This window comes from Heterocephalus glaber, unplaced genomic scaffold (assembly GCF_053883595.1).
Source record: "Heterocephalus glaber isolate CG9 unplaced genomic scaffold, H.glaber_assembly_v1.0 deba00001442, whole genome shotgun sequence".
In the NCBI taxonomy this organism is placed as follows: Eukaryota; Metazoa; Chordata; class Mammalia; order Rodentia; family Bathyergidae; genus Heterocephalus; species Heterocephalus glaber.
In genome coordinates this window covers 17,067,369-17,087,863 of record NW_028258296.1, presented here as the reverse complement: position 1 = coordinate 17,087,863, position 20,495 = coordinate 17,067,369, and the positions used below count along the sequence as shown (strand labels likewise).

General features: G+C 37.5%; 1 protein-coding gene across 1 annotated transcript in view; it reads right to left on the bottom strand.

The window, feature by feature from the left end:
• Adgrl2 (adhesion G protein-coupled receptor L2) overlaps positions 1 to 20,495 on the bottom strand; it is a 537,596-nt gene that overhangs the window by 279,467 nt on the left and 237,634 nt on the right. The window lies entirely within an intron of this gene.

Genomic DNA, 20,495 nt, shown 5'->3' with positions numbered 1-20,495 from the left:
CATCTATGTAAATAGAATTCAGCCATTGAAGAGAGGCAAGACAAGATTTTAGAAATATGCCAGAATTTGTCAACATGATCAGAACAAACTAGAAAATATGGGGCTCAACAGATGTGCAGGGTATGCCTTTAACTTACAGTTTCAACCTCCATGGTCAATATACTCTAGGCATGGGGTTTTAATGTTCTCAACCCTCTTGATTCCTTGGTGACATTTAAATCAAGCAAACTGTGCTTTCTAAGATTGATTCAATCTCAAATATCAAAGTTTCATTCAATACCCTACTCAAAGCAGAAATTTCCCATATCACATTGCCTTTGGTTCACTTTGCCTACTACCTAACACAAAACTGCCGTGCAGCAATGTTCAAATAACATTTGCTAAGTAAATGTTTACAGGTACATTATAATTAGGTATGTGGGAATTATAAATGATATAAATCAACTATGCTACAAACTACTGAAAGCTTCCCTTGTGTAGAAGGCTTATATAAGGCATGCACATATATGTGAACAGTAATCATTTACTAAATAATTTTAAGTTAAATAACTTTGAAAATAATACCACATTACCTCTAAGACAATTCATTTTCATAATAGAGATCTTCATTATTTTTTATCAATATTTCCCTGAATTGTATAGTCATTGGAAAAAGTTTTGTCTGAGGCTTCTGAGAACAAATTTAATCCCCATTCCACATGAAAGTTATTCAACTATTTGAAAAATGACTATCATTTTTCCCTCAGTCTACTCTTTTGTCAGACTGAACATTCCTTTAATCATTATAATATGATAGGACTTTTAAGGCCTATCATCATGTTGGACAGATTCCAGTTTGACCATGTCTCTCCTAAGGGTGGCAGACAGAGCTGAATGCATAACTTGAAATGTGGTCTAATTATGCGAAGTACGTGGGTACTGATGCCTGCCTTGTTCTGGACTCCATTTCTACTCATTTTGAATTTTATGGAGGCAGGAAATGCACCCCAAGGAGGGATTGGCATTATTATTATCATATTCCTAATTCTTTAACTTTTACAAAACGAAATATTTAAATCTTTTTCACTCAAAATTTTGTTTAATCAAATCTTTTATAACTTGTTCTGGCTGCAACCAATGTTTTGGATGAAAATAGTGGACTTCATTTCTATTCGTACCAGAATTCATCTTTAGTACTGGCCCATTCTTCTAATTGTTAGTGACTCATGTAACTGTTGACTTTGTTATCCAGTGTCTTTGTTACCATATTTCACTTTGTGTCATTCTTTAAAACGTATCTGAGTACCTGCTCTAGGTCAGGCATTATGTCAGGCACTGATATCAAGAGCTAGGAGTTATGGACCCTTTCCTGAAGGAGTACACAGCACAGAAAGAAAGTTGCCCATGTAATTATGGTGGCTTCCATGTTTTCTCGAAAATGACCACCAAAAAGTGCTAGTGCCTAACAGAGGCTCTCTTTAGGTTAACAATAGTCATTTAGTCATAGATAACGACAGTTAATCATAACACCTATCATTTTTATTGAGTACTTCATGATGGATCAAAAGCACTTTATGTGTTCTATGTTATTGAAGAAGCACAGCATCTTCATGACACAGATTGTTTTAATCCTTCGTTATGGTTGGTGAAATTAAAGTCCAGGAAATTTACGCAACTTTCATCAACTTTCATGGCACATAACTTGCAGGTCTTCAATTTGAACCTCCAAGGCTTTCTGACTTCCAAATCCCTTCTTAATCACTTTTACAGAAGTGACTTTACCATTTTACTTCTTCATCACAGTAAAAGCTAGCAGTAACTTATCTTCTAGGAACATGTGAGTACTTTGATTGATTAAAAGACTTGCAAAAAACCAATTATACTTTCTTTTGAAGAGTGAAAGTAAATTATTTTACTTCTGCTGTTTTTTTTTTTTAGTGAACCTATACTAATCCTTCACAGTCACTATCATTTCAAAATGCTCACTTTTATTCAATAGTTCTGTCTAAATTTTGCTAGGGACTCGGGTCAAACCAATTGGTGCGAACTTCTCAGAATCCATCTCTTCTAGTAAAATCAGGCCAGCACTGACACATCTCTAGTCTTGCTGTCTCTGCTCTATCCTCTATCATGCCAGAAGTGAACATATCTGAAGTTCCTTCTTGAAGACACTAGAACTCATTTATGTAGCTATCTACTTCAGCTTCTTGGGGTTCATTTCCTATAAGGGGAGATGTTGAAAGTAAAGTGAAGTTTGAATTGTCCTGTAAAAAAGCATTACATCTACAACACATTTCAAAAATATTTGTTGGAAAGTATCTACATAATGGAGTGAGGGGGGACCCCTATAATGTATTTCTTTTTCTTTTTTAAAATAACATATAGATTTTGTTCCTATTTTGCCACATAATATGAGAAAATGGCAAAATAGGAACAAAATCTTTGTAAATAAGGAGGACTGGTGGGGTTGAAGGGAGGGCTGGGCAAGGGTGAAAAAGAAGAACCAAGAGAGACTGTATAAAGGTGCAAATTTCCAATGATGAATGTCATTATATTGTATACCTAAAATGTACCAATGATTAGAATGAATAATCGATAATGCAAAATAGGAAGAAAAGGTCCAAAGGGGTAGGGGTAGTGGGAGGGGCAGGGGAAAGGAAAGAAGGGAAAGGAAAAATGCTGAGAAATGGAAAAAATGGAAATAAAGTCTTTGTAAATAGGGAAGGGTGGAGGGGGTGAAGGGAGGGCTAGGAATGGGGAAAAAATAAGAACCAAGGTGCATCATGTAAAGGTACAATTCCCAATGAGAAATGTAATTGTGTTGTATACCTACAATGTACCAATAAAAGAATTTAATAAAAAAAAAGAAAAAAGAAAATAACATATAGAACTATTGAAGCCAGATATATCAGATCCCATGAAAAGAAAGTCCCGTGTGTATGAACTCATTCTGTGGCACAAGCATCCCGGCTGTGGGTCCCCTGTCAGGTGTAAGCCAGATGCATTTTCCTCGTCTTTCAGAGTCTTGTGAGTTGGCCTGCTGTGTGTGTGTGTGTGTGTGTGCGCGCGCGTGCGCGCGTGCATGTGTTGAGGGTGCCGTGAGAACAGTGCAAATCTGAACAACAGATGGAGAATGAGCAGAAGGGCTGAGCTGGGCAAAGAGTTAGAAGCCAGACTTATGGGCAGGCAAGATAGCAGGACCCCTGGTGGAATGAGGATGAGATGGGAACTGGAAAAGACAGTGGCAAGGGGATGTAGGCTATCGGGACAGGTGAGATTCATCTTGGAAACTCTCAGAAATTCTTTTTTTTGTTGTTGTTAAATTTTATTATTTTATTGGTACATTTTAGGTGTACACTATAATGACGTTCATCATTGGAAATTTGCACCTTTACATAATCTCTCTTGGTTCTTATTTTTTCCCCTTCCCCTGCCCTCCCTTCAACCCCTCCATTCCTCCCTATTTACAAAGACTTTGTTCCTGTTTTTCCATTTTCTCATATTAATCCCATTCCCTTCTATCCTTTCCCCTACCCCTCCCACTTCCTTCCCCTTTGCCCCTTTTCTTTCTATTTCACATTATCTATTATACCTTTTAGTCCTTATTTACACTTTCAGTGTAAATAATGTATCTATAAATAATTTGTAAATTAAAAATCACAAATAATTGTAAATAATGTATTTCCTAAGGGAAAAAAAAAGCCACTGTTTTTGCTTTTTTTGGGAAGAGCAAGATTTATATGGTACACTAAAGGTTCTTTTGTTAAGAAAAACAACTAGGTAAATCTGGATGAGATACTGAAGTTGAGAAAGTCAAGGTCCTTCTGGGCCAGGCTTGATGAGCAGTGTGGGATAAACTTCTCTACAATAAAGGAAGAACAGTGGTCAGTCTGGGAAGGACCACTTGGCCATGGGAAGAATGTGTGACATGTGAGAAGCATAGTGGTGAGAGGTGTTGCCGAGAACATGGCAGCAAGCCCAGAGCTTTCTGGGACACAGGAACGTGGCCAGGAGAAATTCTTCAGCAGCTCACACATCTCCACACACAGTGCAACCAGCCTTCCTATCCCAGGGCTGACACGGAAGGAAGCAGCAATATAAGATGGAAATGGAATGGATAATCCCAATTCTGTAGGCTAAAAATATCTTTATAAGAGGGAATAGCTTCTATTCTGATAACTTTTATTAGCCCAGTTTGCATAGGTATTAGAAAATAATAAAGTCCTTATCTTCTTATAATATTCTATTGACATGACTTTTCCCTAATTGTACTTTTATTATACTGTATTTTAAAGAGCCATAATAAGTCTTTTATAGTATAGTATATCTTTTTTTTATAGAGAAAGGCCCAAAGTTATTTCTGGTAGGTAAGCACAGCATGAAAGGATGTTATGTTATCAAGGAACTGTACAGACTCTCAGATGTGAAATATTTTTTAAAAGATTATTCTGCCCTATCTAGTGGGGGCTAAGTCATCTGTTATATGAATTTTATAGGAATAATCCAAGACTCAATAGGAAAGGAAGATTTCTGGGACAAGGTTTTCCAGAACATGATGTTTGATATTATGCTTGATATTCTTAAACTGTTCTTGGTTAATGAAATGTTTATCAATAAAAATTATCAACCCTAACAGAGTATAAAATAATGTATATATTATCAAAAATATATGTATCTATTTAAGGTTCACATTTTAAGAAAATTTAAGATTCACAATTTTAATCAATGCTTAAAAGTAAAAATGTATTGCTGAGAATGGTTCTCTTTGCCTCCAGTACATAACGGGTAATATTGGAAGCATCAACACAGTAGTATTATGCTAATTCATTGCAGCTGGAAGATGAATCTCACTGAAAACTTCGAGAAACTGCATACTGAACAGTTAGTTGCAGAAGGGCAATTATGGGACCTGGTTTGGATTCATTATCTAAGATGAGTGAGGATAAAATGCAAAACTGAAACACAAATGATTTGTAAGGCGTATTAGGCTTGAGATTTCTGTGTTGTTTTAATTATCTAAGTTTTCATTAATAAATGTTTTGAATAAATATGATCCCTTTTGGACGCTGGCTATTTTAAAGAAAAATAGTATATGATCTTCTACTATACCATAATATAATATTGCTAATAGTTCATAGTTTTATTAATGTGTCCCTGGTATTTGGCTAAGCATTTTCCATTCATTATCATACTTATCTCAATTCTATGAAGTCAATAATTTTATCATCTTCTTTCAGGGAAAGGAAACTGAGGCACAATGAAATTAAAAAACTTGTCCAGGGTTGTATCGGTAGCAAACAATTGAGCCATGATTGAAATTCAAGTAGAATCTGGAGAGTATATGCCTCTATTAATTTATTTTGCATCTACTAGGTGCCTTTTCATTCATTTACTCTCTTCTCAAATGTTTTTCACGTGATCTATACTTTTGTGAAGGAGAGAGCCACCTTCTTATTTTGTAGAGTAAAACATTCTTTAATTTCCTGTCCAAAGAGAGTCCAAAATACACTTGCGTCTGTTAGGGATCAGCTCAAAGGTAAACTTACTTAGGAAACTTTCAGTGATTTCATTGGACAGAGCGGATTGCTGTCTCTTTTGTGTTCCCTGTACTCTGTACACCACCCATACGTGCCATAATATCCATTGCACCTATTTATTCACATATTTCTTATCTCCAGGGCCTCCCTTGCTGCCTGGAATACAGTAAATGCTAAACAACATTTGAGGATGAATCAATAACTGGGGTTAGTTCTTATCTTTTCTGCATCATTTTTTGACATATAATTTTCCTGCCAGGCACCAATTTGTCTCCTGCTGGTGTGAAGCCGAAGACTGCCTTCTCTAGACTGAATTAATGTTTTCCCTGTTTACCAAACTAAAGAGGTAAAGAAACATAAGCTTCTTTGCTCAAGCAAAGAACATTATAGACAAATAAGTTAGCCAAGAATCCTGAATCTGCAAGTCCAATCTCTTTGAGGTTGAGCTGCCTCAAAGAAAAGTTACACAAACTCTGTCCACACTGCCTGTGGTACAAGCGGCTCAGTCGTTCTCTCTGAAATCTTTATTATTAAGTGATCTGACCCATAGTTTAAAAACAGAAGGAAGCCATAATGTTGCCACTCCAACATATACCTGGGGAGAAGACTGCAGACTGGCGTATTAGTGTAATCTCCCTGTTTCGTCTCTCCACCGACATTTACTGAGTAAAGGATGAGACTGGACAAATGAGCATGGGGGGCTAGTGGGAAGCTGCTCATGGGCTCTGAGATGGCTGCAGAGAGCCAGAGACTTAGGTTACTAGTATATTACAGGAGAGGGGACAGTGGCAGGTAGATAGCATGAAAAGACTGAAGAACGGCATCAACCATACTGGGACATGGGGGCCTACAACCTTTTGGGTAACTGTGAGGAGTCCAGAGGAGGAAGAGGTTCTTGCAGAAGAGAAAAGAAGGATGAGCTAGCTTCACATTAGTCCAAAGTGAATATTTTGTGGTAAAAAAATGCAGCCAGGAGGGCTGGGGATTTAACTCAGTGGTTCTGCTGCTGCCTGCCTAGCAAACGCAAGGTCCTGAGTTCGATCCCCGGTACTGGAAAAAAAAAAAAAAAGGCAGCTAGCAGCCAGGTGTACTAGCAAATTTCTGTAATTCCAACACTTTGGGGGAAACTGAGGCAAGAAGAACGCAAGCTTGAGTCCAACCTGGACAATTTACCAAGACCCAAAATTAAAAAAAAAAATTTTTTTTTAAAGCTGGGGATGCAGCTCAGTGTGAAGGCCCTGAGTTTAGTGCTCAGTATTTTAAAAATAAACAGTCAGTAAACCTGTGCTTAGACCTACCTCTGGCCTTGTGAAAATTTTTACACCAAGACCGTAAAAATCAAGTTAGTAAAGCGTAATGAACAGGAGACTAGGTGCAAGGCAATAGGAAGGAGAATTAGGGTTCTGCATTTCCGTGGGGGTTGGGCTCCCAGTGTTGTCTAACACTATTAGAGCTTAGAAGTCAGATATCCAGGTCTTTATTTCATATCGTTAGTATTTTTTTAATTTGGTGGTACTGTGTTTGAACCCAGAGTCTTCACACTGATCTACTCCCCTATTCTTCTCCCCAGTCCCCCTTTTTGAGATAGGATCTCACTGAGTAGCTACCCAGGCTGGACTTGAACTCTGCCTCCTGGAGTGCTAAAATCACAGGTGTGCACCACCACATCCAGGTTAAAATCTCGAATATTTTGTAGTACGGAGGTCTAATTTAATTGTTTTCTTAAATATTATACTGGCAAAAATGCCTAACATCACTCTATAACACCCAATTTAGCTTTCTATTCTATAAAATTATTTGAAAATATTTGTTTAATCGTCTTGAAAAATATTATTAGAAAGATCAAATCATCTTGTAGCAGAAAACTATAATATGCTATAGTAAAACATGTATGGTTTATGTTATTATTAATGCTACCAATTCTCATTTATACAAAAGAGTCTATTTGTGTCTTGCTTGCTCTTCCTTGCCTTTATTTTTGTCTAACAGGACTCCAAAAAAAAGAGCATAGCATACCATGGCCTATTATCAAAAGAACTGGTCCAACACCACTGGATGAAGATGGGTTGGCACCTCTGATATTCCATATAACTCAATCGAGTTGAGTAATTGGATCTTCCCTTGGCAGTAGAAGGAGTATAAACACTTTTAAAATGTGTTATTTAATTTGATTTTCAATACACTTACACATATGGGCAGAGGCAAAATAACTTTCACATATATAAAAATATATCTAAGAAATATGAAAGCCATTTTGCCTCAGCCTACATAACACTTGATAATCAAAAGTCTTAAAAAGAAAATGAGTAGACGTTACCCAAGCATAGCGGTATGTACAATCAAAATACTCTTTACTCTTAAATTATTGTTTCTTTTCTACAAAGTAGAGATTCTCATGTACTTACAGTGTTTTTGGCTAATGCTTTGTTTATCCTTATTCAATGTGTAGGCTAAAAAATCAAGCAGAGGTGATACCAGTGTGTATCAAAGACGTGTCCTTTGAGGAAAGATAGCCAGATAATGGCAGGGCTCCCAACTGAAGCTGCTAAGCCTCACTTTTCCTGCAAGCCTTTAAACCGGATTTGTCTCACTGGTTGCAGACAATGTTGATGTGGTCCTGCTCAGTGAGGATCTCAGATGTTTTCTGCACGTGTGCTTGTGCTGCTTGACAGGACTGCACAATTTCCACGGGGTGCCTCCAAATTCTCTGAGGTCTGTGCACTCTTGTAAGAAACCAAAAATCTCATAAGAATCCCATAAATTTGGCCCTGCTGCTGATTGGAACTTCTTCAGAAGCAGAACCATAACAACCAGGTCTTCTTTAAGTGCTTCTGAAAAGACTTCATTTCAGCAGCTGTGGATGAGGCTTCCACTGCATGCAGCCCAACAAGGTTTAGATTAAAAATGGGAAATAAAGCTCTTGAAGTAGATTCTGAATGTACCTACCAGCAAGACTGAAATGAATCACTTGTTTCCTGTCAGTGACATTTTACTCTATAACTTAAGGAATCTCAGCAGGAAAAGTGTAGGTTTGCCTAGAAAGGAGAGTAGAAAAAATTTACAAAGAAATGGAAAACCTAGAAGAGAGGAAGGCAGGTTGCCAATTCTGTGATTTTTTTCAACTAGGAATGTTTAAAAACTAAGCCCTCTGAGCCAAAATAACCCTTTTCCCATTCTGGAAATGGGACCCCAAGTCTATTTCATCACCCCTCCCCCCCAAAAGTCTTGTATTTCATGATGAGTAGAAGTTAGATGCTGAGTTTTACTTTCTGAATGAGGCTTAAACAGTGCTGGGAAGATCGAATAGTGGCATCTGCTCTTGACAGTGTGGTTACAGTGGGGAGCAATTAACCCTTCGATGCCTAATGATCCATGTTTGGACTGCCCATAACAAGGGACATAATGAGATGCTTACTCTTTAAATTCTCATTTCTCCAAATTTTCTAGGTGACATGAACTTCATGCAAAAATTCAGAACCTTTCAATCTTTGGCCTCCATGGGTTAAAAGTACTTCATTCCTGCTCCATATCAAATTATTTCCCTTTCTCTTTATCCTTCAGTCCTGGGAGGAGTAAACTGAGGTCAAAGAACAGATTAGGACAGAGTAAGAACCTCAGAGGTGGGGGGATGGAATAAACATCACAGAACAAAGTCTGAACTGCAGGCTCCGAGAGATAGATCTCACCCAAATATTGGGTCTTACCAGGGTTAAATGACAAGGCATCATGTTTACGAAAACCCTAGCAGGGCTGTCTTCAAGAAAGTTGCCAAATCACAATCTGATAATTGTACGATTATAATCTATAAGATCAAATGAAGCAAAAATGGTTATTTAGCCTAAGTCTCCAACACACTGATTCTTCCTTACCTTCTGATGACTCATTCCCTCATCCTACTATGGGAGCAACATCTCAAATTCCATCACTCCGTCCCATCACCCACATGGCCCCCTCTCCAGCCAGCCCTGCAGGTGGGTGGAATGGGATGGCGGAACAAACATGTTTGGGTGTGCTGTGATTTTTGTCATATTGTCAAAGGGCCACTATCATTTGGTTTTAGCCTTTCATTTACATCTCAAAATGAAAGGAGCAACATGTTTTGGAAATCTAGGGTCTTACAGAAGGTAAAGTTTTCTTTCTTTCAAATTGGATCTGTTGATTTTCTCTTCCTAGTTGAAATGTTGCTGTGAAAGGCCTGGGAACTTATATTTCTGAAATCTAAAAGACTTTTAAATACATGCTTAACAAACCCATGTTGAGTAAAGGAACAAAGCTTTATAAAATCTAATATTCTCACCAGACACAGTGGAACACTCTTATAATCTCAGCTACTCAGGTAACTGAGGCAGGAGCATCACAAGTTTGAGGCCAGCCTGGGCCACTTAGTGAGGACTTGTCTCAAGAAAAAAAAAATAACAAAAAACCCAAGGATGTAGCTTAGTGTGAGGTCTTGGGTTCCATCCCCAGTACAAAATAAACAAACAAACACAACAGACTACTATTTTCTTAGATGATCATTTAGCATGGTTAGAGATCAGAGAGAAAGAATTGTGAAATCCTAAAGCAAGAAATTAGACAGACGTAAAGTGCAAACTTTCCTATGTCAGATGGAAATTCACTGTATGAGGAAGGCTGACAAACTGTGTTTTAGTTCTCACTGGCCAAAGGAAATCATTGTATCTTTATTACATTAAAGGCAGCATTTGAAACCATTTTGCATAAGACTATCGTTCTTAATATTTTTGGGTTTACAAATTCTTTTGGAAATCCAAGGAAAGCTATGGACTCTTTCCTGAGGAAAATGCATTCTAGTTTACTCAGGAAGAAAAAAACCCCAACTTTTTCATGGACTCTCTGAAGCCTGTTCTCAGGCAAACCTGCATCCCAGGTTAAGAAGTCTCATAAAGGCCAGTGGCTGGAGTGGTGACCTTCAGGTTCCTAAATAGTGCTTTTAAAAGAAGGTTTAAGGTTCAGAACAATAGACTTCTATAGGATATAATCACAAATTCCATCCATTCCAAAAGGCTGCATTGAAAGGAACAAATATGCTCATAGAGCAGCCCCCTCTCTGAGGAGGTAATGGAATTCTCATGCATTCCCCACAGGGTGGAGGAATTCAAAGGCGCTTGTTTAAACCAGATACACACAGCACTACTACAGCCCTACCTCACTGTCCTCAGGGCCAACGCGACACACACAGTAGGTTCACTGGCAGTGAAACATTCAATACTGTAAAGGTACAGGGCTGTGGCCCTGGAGCTGAAGGGGAGATTGACATACTTCCTAAACAAATTAAAAGAGAAATGACTGTCATTAATCACTCTCTGTCTTTAAAATGCTTTTTCCTGAGACCTAAAATTTTAAGACAATTACCAGTCATTCCCTGAGATTCAAAGGCCAGGATAGAACTCGTAAAAGAAAACAATCTGCACCTCAGTTGTCCTTTCTGACCCCTCATCTCCTCTCTTCCCAGCACCAGCTTCCTTCCCCTAATAGTTTCCTTCTTGCAGTAGCAGAAAGAAATACATGTGTATTGAACTGTCTGACTGAGCCAACTTTAGAGTGTCAAACTAGAATCTGGAAGATTGCTTTTAAAAATGTTTTTGTAGCCAAACAGATGTATTTCTAAATTTTCCTTCAGTTCATTCACTGGCTTCTCCTCCACTATATTTAGGATTCATTGCTCATTTTCTTATCATTTTCCATTTCACTGCTTTTGTTTTACATTTGAGTAACCATAGGTCAAATGTGCTCCAGACTGTTCTGTTAAAGACATGTTAAAATCAAGTAGAAACTGTATGATTAACCATATGAATCATCTGTTTTTATAAAAACAGGGAAGTAAGCAAGTGCTTGGCGAAGCTCCACCTGCTTTGCTGCTGTTGTGGTGCTTTGCGTATCAGGAGGAAAACAATTCCCCCTTCTCAAGGCTGAACTAAAATTAGGCTCCACCTGCAAGATGTTAATGAAACTTACACAGCTGCATTCCAGAAACAAGTTATCCAGATTGCTTTTGGGAAGCTCTGTGTAAAAGCAAACTTGTTAGCTCTGCGCCTAATTCCCAAAATGTAGTATTAATTTTAATGGCAATTATTAGCGCAATAACCAACTGATAAGTAATCTTAAAATAGATCCAATATTATCAAATAGGAAATATATTGTGTTTTTAAAAAAATTTGATCGACACATCCTGCTGAGTTTAACCCTTTACTCACAAATGCAATTCTTCCTGTCTAGCTTGGCACTTGTTTTCAAACAGAAGACAAGAGAACATGTGGAGTCACTGGAATGGGTCCCAGACAATTCCAGTTCTCTCTGGGGCTCCTGGATCCACACTGCTGATGGGAGAGGAATGGCAAGCACATGCTTCCTTTGCCCTTGATCCCTTTTGCATTCTGAAGCCTTCTTTGGAAGAGAAGACACAAATAAAAGCAAATCACTTTAGAACCACATCCGTCTTTTCCCCCCCAATTTTAGAGAGGCAGCTCATGAATTCTCTCCAGAGAAGGCAATCTCCCTGTTCATGTCTGGGTCAAGTCTTCATAGCCCCAGTGTACAGTCCAAATGGCTCACTCTTGACCCCCATTATTTTTCCAATCACACTGTAGTGCTTATCCTCGGAGAGAATGATGTATTATAGTTTAATTATTTACTAAACTATGTGTGTCAAAAAATTCAAGAAGCTGCCATAAGGGTGGGTGGGAAGGAGAATCTATTTTTTTTTTATAAATCCCAGCCTTGCAAAAAAAGTTCCTCTTCATCACTTCCCTAGCAATCTCTTTAATCTTATGGACGGAGCAGGATGCCTACTATTGTTCTGATTTGATTTGTTTCCAATGTTGCATGTGTCACTGTATAAACTCTTGATATTTTTATACTTGCTTCCTTTCAAAGCTCCTTGAGACTTTCTTAAAAAAAAACAACAATTGTCTAAATGTCAAACAGGCTCCAGTAGGTCTTAAGCAGCAAATTCAGTTTCTGTTAGAGATTAAATAATGGGGAAAATAGCGATGCTAACAAGTAGGAGGCTGCTTTTCATTACACTATCTGATTTCATTAGCCTAATTCACGCTTATTAATTATTGGTCTAATGAGATCATCAATGTAAGTATGCCAGGCTCATGATGGTTGCATTTGGGGAATATTGTCTTTTTTTTTTCCAAGACCTCTTCCTAGCCCTGAGATGCTATTCCCATTGCATTTCATTTCATTTCATCTCAGGCTGCTGCCCTACTCAATAAGTGTATCTGAACTGTCTGTGAAACCAATACTGCCAGAATAAACATTTTGTTTACTACACAGCCTTGCTTTGCAACTGTCAACAAAGAAATATAAAAAGAGATTTAAGTTTTCATTGCTAGATAGTGAACTCCTGTGTGTTTCTACAATGTGGGTCATTACAGATCCGGCTGCCCCCTGAGACTGAGCAATTCCCCTGCATGTTGTAACAAAGGGCTGCGGATCTGGCAGAGTGGGAGTGGACTGGGCTGCTTAGATAAGTTTCATTCACTGTAGGAGCCCAGGGGAACAGTGCATCAAGGCAGCTGGACTGCTTTGGCTCACGGTGTAACTTTACACTATTTTCCCTTTAAGTCGCTACTAATCCCTTGGGTTTACATGTTTTTGGGGCTGCATCAGAGAAAAGCGGTGTGAAATTGCCTGAAAGCCTCCTTATAAATAAGACTTACGATATAGACCGGCTCAGTTGATGAAAAGACTGAGAGAAATGCCCTTGAGGTCCCAAGAACCATTTTACAAGGCTTCCACTGTGATTTTTTGTCTCTAATGACTGCTAAAATAAAAAATATTACTAACTAGGTTAAAATCTCACTGATCTCAGATTGATTTGTAAACAGATCCTTAGCCTGATGTACATCCCGTTTACATATTTACTAACAGACATTGCTTGTTAAAACTCAATCTTTCCTTTCTAAAAATGTTTTATTTCTTTAGACAAACAGAAGAAAGAGAAAGCAAGAGATGCAAGAAACTGAGGCATTAGAGGCTGGCTAAGATTCCAAGGCCTCCTGAGTTTCCCTCCTAAACTATGCACAAGGCCATTTACTGCTTTGGTGCCTTTAATCCTCAGGTGATCTCTTTGAGGTATTACTGTCCCACTGTAAAGATGAGGAGACTGAGGCTAGTAAATGGCAGAACTATTCATTTAGCATGGGAGGGTCTTATTTTACAAGAACCATGACTTTTTTCTCATATCCACCAAGCTTTAGGAAGTGTCCCCATTAACAAAGAGGACATAGATAAAAGGAAAACACTCCTGCCACCTCATTCCCTTGAGTTCTTGATTATCACCAGTAAATCTCTCATGTCAACCCTTAAGATTCTGGAAATTGGCCTAACCTCCTATCCTATTCCTTTTATGAAAACACTAACTCCTCTACACCTCTCATTTCCTCACCCTCCATCCTGTCTACCCCGCCCGCCCCTCCTGCAGTTTTCCTACTCTCTAAATCCTCCTACAAACAGCCATTTGGAAACAATTTCGAGGTCCACCTACTTCCCCGTGCATCTGTCTTTTGTAATTTAGAGGTTAGGGACTGTGTGTTTTCTGCCTGTCATGTTTATGCCTCATACTGTGTGGGTACCCAATAAATGCTGAATAATAGCAGCTTTATGACAGTGCAGAACCAGAAACACAGGTTCTTATGTTTAGGATTTCATCACCAGCCAGGAACATTTATTCAGTGTCAGCACTAGGCTAGGCACTAACTGAAGTTAATTACAGAAGCCTGGCCTGTAGATACTAAGATTTTACTTTTTTCTTATTTCTTTGATAAAAGAAAAAACACATGGGACCATCACTGACCAGCTCATTAAATTCACAGCTTCCTATAGATACAGGCCACACTGTTTAATAGAAAGAAAAACGAAGATACAAAATGTGCTGAAAGAGAACTCTGACAGTCAGTAACAAACCAAGATGCAAAAGTCAGTTTGCTCCTGTACACATCTGGGTTTTCCTTTGTGCTAACATGCAAAAGAATTGAACTGCCTATCTAAAGTTTGTATTTTCTAGGAATAACAAAATACCTCATTCGTGCTGTATCTAAACAAATAGGGTAAGTTGAGACTATTAAACTTGTAAAGTGAGCCCAATGATACATTTGCTTATAATATCAGTATGATTGATTCAAAAAAGTAGCTGTGATTGTTGTTTTGTAGACTTCCCTCAGTAAAGACAATGAGTTCTTCATGCATACCTCAACTCTATTTCTTTTGCTCACCTGTGTAGAGAGAGGCTACAAATATACTGTGAAAAATAAAAGCCTATTTCCAAATTTGAGACATATTGATTCAGGAACTAATCCACTGCAATATCATTTCTAAACCATTATTCAGTAAATATTTATTAAATACTACTATATTCTTGGCTCTGTGCTAGATCCTGGAGCTCACAGTTCTGTGTTAGAGACGGACATGTAAACAAGTAATTAAAGGAATATGGTATGCTATAATGGATATAACTATAAGTCCTACAGGAATGATAAATTCTTCCTATGTGCTCTGAGAAGGCTACATATGGGAGGCGACATTTCAGCTGTGTCTTGAAGGTGGATAGTTGTTCACTGTTGGAGGGTGGGAAATATATCACAGAGAAAGGGAACAGCAAGTGCAAAGATAGAAGTCTGGGAAGGGACAGTACATATAGCATATTAGTTACATAAAACATATGAGAAACGGTAGAAAAGGTCACACTCCCCAATGACAAAGTCCCTTCTATATCAGTTTGGGGAGATTAAATTCTTGTTCATGGTCATCAGGAAGTCATCAAATTGTTAAGCAGAAGGATAATATGATTATATGTCTTCTTTAAAAAGAGAATCAACAAAAAGAATGGATTGGCAGTAGTTCAGTCTGTAAGTCAAGGTGAATTACATGGCCATTATTTTAGTCAAAACCTGAGATAATGAAGGGCTTAATTTGGGCAATGTGAAGGAAGGAAGATGAAGAAAGAAAGATGTAGATGAGAGGTATGTGAAAAGTAGAGACGACAGGGCTTGAGTTCTCTTAGGACATGTGGGAGAGAGTTCAAAGCAGACAACAATCTAGATGGCTGTGCTCCTAGGGAGAAGGCTGCTAACATTTTTTTGCACTGTAAATATTTCAGGAACTGCATCAGGTTACTTACGTTAATTTATTCACATCTTGTGATAACAATGTGACAGAAATAATGGGTAGTTTCATTGCTATTTTTTGTGAAATTCAGGAAAGTTGAGATAGTGGCCTAGTCTCACAATCAGAATAAAAGAGTGGGATTTGAACCTGAGCCTCCTGCTTTAAAAGGCAATGTGTTCACCAGAGATTTCTATGATCTACAGTATTAATGAAATCTCCCTCTTAAGAAATTTTTTATGGAGTTTGAATTGAAGTAAATCATAAATTTGATTGTTATGACAAATTTAAAACCTTCATTTTGAGTGAAATCATTTTCCCCTCTAAAAATATTCATCAGTTCTGGTTAAATGCTGGACAAACAGAAAAACCAGAAAATGAACTATTGAAGTGCCATCACTTTGTTAAAGAAAAACCTTTGCCATGAGCAGTCTGCTGGAGATGAGGCCTATTATGTGGATAGAAAATGTAAGTTTTCCTATAGCTAATCACTTGTGTTTCAGCTCATTGGAGATTTGAAGATTTGCCTTTCAGTTTTTCAATATGACCAATTCAAAATGCTTAAAAAGATATATTACCAAATGAAAATATTTCTGAAGTGAGTTGAGTAAATTTTCTTTTTTTCTTGACTAGCACAGTAGGCTCTTATTACATAAGAGGTTATTAGCTAGAAAAAATAGCTGTGCTTTTTCGTGTTGAGGCTACTTGGGTTTTCTCAGTTATCTTTACTTCTTAGCTATGTTATTTCATTTCAATTTAGCAGCTGCTTTATTGCTTCATATCTCCCTTTGCATTTGTGGAGATTTGAGAAAGTATTAGTTTGCATGAGCTACTCACTGCACCTGGCCTAAAATCTGTAAAGAGAACAGGATGAAACGAAAATGACATGGCCTCCAGCACTTTCTTCTTTCTTTCCTTTTTATTTTATTTTTTTACTTTTCATATGAAACATTTTCCTGCAAGGATCTTCTCTATACAGTGGAGGATGCTTTTGATATGTAGATCAAGCAAAATGGTAAATACACAGCCCTCTCTTTCAAACATTCCCTTATTCTACAATATCCCCACAGTGCCAATTTCTTTGATTTCCATGAGGCCTGCCCTTGGGTTTGCATTGTTAACTTGGTATCTTTCCATTGTCCCTTAACATAAAAATTCCTTTTAAGAAATAGCATTCAGAATTGAATCCATGAAGCTTGAGCTTCTTTTTCCTCCTCTTTCTCCTCCTCCTCCTTCTCCTCCTCCTCCTCCTCCTTTCTGGAAGATTGAGTGATTAAGACTTTGCTTTGATTTTCTCTCTGACTTTGAGGGTTCTCACTTCTTTAATTGCTACAACCTGGTGTCGCCTTTTGCTTAAGAATAAACAAAAACAGGACCAATTGGTGAAGAGACACACAGGCTCACCAGTTCTCGTGCCTGACTAGTTGATGGATGGCCAAGTCTGACCGTTAGGAAAGTGATCTTTCCACCACCTCATTAAACCTTAATTTCAAGATGGGGTTATGCCAGGCAGAATGTGATTGACATGCATGAGTCCTCACACAAACCTGTGGGATAGGCCATGTTATTATTTCCAGAGTTTCAGATTTAAGAATTGAATCTATAAGATACTATCTTTTTCAAGGTCATTCAACTACGAAGTCACAGCACTGATTCACAAACCCAAGTGTTTTCTGACTTTACTGCCTGAATTTAGGTGGCTAATTTTTATTTTCTCATCTGCAAGCCTCTCACTGCTGTTGTAAAATAGCTCTATGGTTTGGAGGGCAAGGCTACCATTATGGCATTCATTTCTTTTGCTCTAATACTCCAAAGAGTACATTTCCTCTGATGCTTTTGGACTTATTAATAATCTTCTGTAATTAGGGAAAATGGAAAAGTTGCCAATGTTGGCCATTAAAAGAAAAAGATAGGCAGAAAATAAAACATATAAACGTAGACATTGTATTGCAAAAATTAAAAATAAAACTTGGACAGGAAGATAAACATTGTTTCATGTTGGCAGTCATTCTCCACTGACTTCTCTTATTTAGTTTCTTACAGTCCTGAGCAGGATATGAGAATAATCATTAGGTGTATTCTTTATTATGTTTTAATTTTTCTAATACATTATTTTGCAACAAAGAATACTTTTTAAAAAAAATTGGAGCTATATTAACCTATTAGTAATATAAAGCCTATGGACTAAGCATTATGTACCTATAATTTTCTTTATGATTCAAAACAAAAGAGGGAGCCCTAGATGAAATTTTACAAATAAAATCACCATTAAAATTTAAAATTTTTCTGATTCAAAAAGATTTGTTAGAAGCATTTTAAAATGTGATTTTATTTTATTCAAGTTGTACTCAAATGTTAACTTTTGAAATATTGCCACAACTCTAATAATTCACAAAAATAAGGCCAGGGATTTAGCTCAGTGGCACTGAGCCTGCCTCACAAGCCCAAGGTCCTGAGCTCAATCCCTGGTACTGGAAAAAATAATAATGCATAAAAATAATTTAAATAGGTCATTTCTGAAAGGAAATACAATTATTTGGTGATTTTAATGAATAAAATGGATTATCTCACAGTGAATTCATTTGTAGTCATTGACATTTAAAAGGTTACATTAAAGCATTATAAATACTACGTCTCCATTATTAGAAAGCACTGCCTTAGCATGTTTGGAGAAAATAAAAATCACAAATCAATCACACAATTTCCGTTCCCTTAGGAGCCACCTTCTAGTAGCACAAAGATTACACAGCCAGCTCTTCATTAGATAGACATATATTCTATTGTCAAAATATAAAACAATGAGGGAGTAATTCTGAGTAAAGGAATACAAATTTCTTCAGTATGAAGGGATTTTTAGTGGGCTTTAAAAAAAATGAATAGGATTTTGAGAGGTTGGTAAGATTAAAGATAAATATTGGTTACTTTAAGACCAAATGGCATTACTCCAGTTATGTCTTTTGTTTCACCGACAAACAAAACAGACACATTTCATGGAGAGGGTATGTATGTGTGGCTCGAAATGAATTTTGAAATGATGGGTATTCTTTGTTTAAATGCCAGAAATAAGATATTTTTCTTCCTCATTATGTGAAATAAATAAGGCGAAAAGCTGAAAAATGATAAAAGCCACTTGATAAAATGAGCCAAGCAAATGCTTTCTAAAGGTCTCAACTCTTTCCCTGAGGCTAGCTGAGCACAGTCCCAATTGCTCTATGATACGGGTGGCCAGTCGATGTGGTGCCAGCAATAAAACGTGTAATCAACTTTCACATGTTTTTAGACAGTCCCAAAACACTTTGATCATGGCTAACAAGAAAACTGCCATTTCAGCTATAATCTATAAATTTTCAGGGGGATGTTTAGTCCAATACCCAGTAGAGTATTTCACATTTTATTTTTAAAATGTAGACTAACACAATCTAAAATCTATTTATCCCTAAAACATTAGTCATTTTCCATTATGTAATCTTGGTTCAATGTTCCCATTTTTTAATGGTCATTTCCCACAAGCCCAAGCTGCTTTAAAAAAAAAAACACACACATATACTTTAGATTACATTTCATCTAGGTTAAATGAAAAGTGGTAACTTTCTCGACAGCTTTCAAAACTGCTTTTAGCAGTGCAACCTGCAGTATCATTGTCCTTCGTGTAGTTGAATTTTGCTCAGTACAAGGAAAAATAGTCATTACAGCAGAGAAGATACCAGAGTAAAATTTCTCTGAGCCAAGTGCTTTTTGAGCTAGTAAAGATGTTCTTAAATATGCATCAGTTCCATACCACAAGACAGTTAACATGAATAGTTAGAAGGGTACCAGCCGCAGCATCCATCCAAGAAAGCAACGTAGAAGAGCTTGTTGAAAGCAAAAAATGATTTAGAGAGGGAAATTTCAGAGATGACAGCTGTTTAAATCTAATCAAAAACTCTTTTCTACACCAGGAGACATTTAGTCTTCCATTTGCTCTAATATGTGTCTTAGAAATCTGTAGGGCTTTACAAGGCTATAGACGACTGCTGAAGCAACACAAGAGGGTCCAATTGAAAGATAAGACATGGTGACTTCGCCGATAGCAGATTGATATAGAGGAAGAATAGGTATGAAAGGCTGTTGTCTGAGGCATCATCTGAGACAAGAGCTTAAATAGTAAGTCTAAAATCTGTGTTTTTAAAACACATGGTGCTGTGTGATTTCTTTTTTTACACACTATTAAAATTTCCCATGTATATGCACAAACACACCCATTCACAATTGAAGCCAGAAATATCCACATAGGCCTTACTACTGGAAGTGTGCTGTAGACCAGTATCACCTGAGAGCTTGTTAGAAATTCAGAATCTCAAGCCCCATCCCAGACTTACTGACCCAGGATCTGCGTTTTACAAAGATGTCCGAATAATTTTGGTGTGGTGCACAGTACGTTTGAGAAGCACTGATTTAGAAACAAGCTTTAAAACATGCTTAGGTCTCTCAACCTTCAAACCTATGCATCAATTTAAAACCAGTAAGAAATGCCCCATCATGGAAAGCAATACAGATTAATCAGTGGTTTAGACCAAGTATTTCTAGAAATTTCCTTTCCAAATGTTCTGGAGTCCACTGGCTGAGCAGTTTGGGCCCCTTCCTGGGGTAGTGGTCCTGATGCTATGGCTCCTTGGAGCAGGAGAGGTTAGACAAAGTAGGAGGCACCTTCTCTATACAATGGAGAAGAGGGCAGCAAGAGATTAGGGCTGCTCCCAACTTGGAGCCTCCATTTGTACTTTTGCCCAGGCCTTGAATAAGTTAGAAGGTATGATTTATTAAAAATCATCTGTAGCTATAATAGTGATGATTTGATGAAATGCAGAGTTT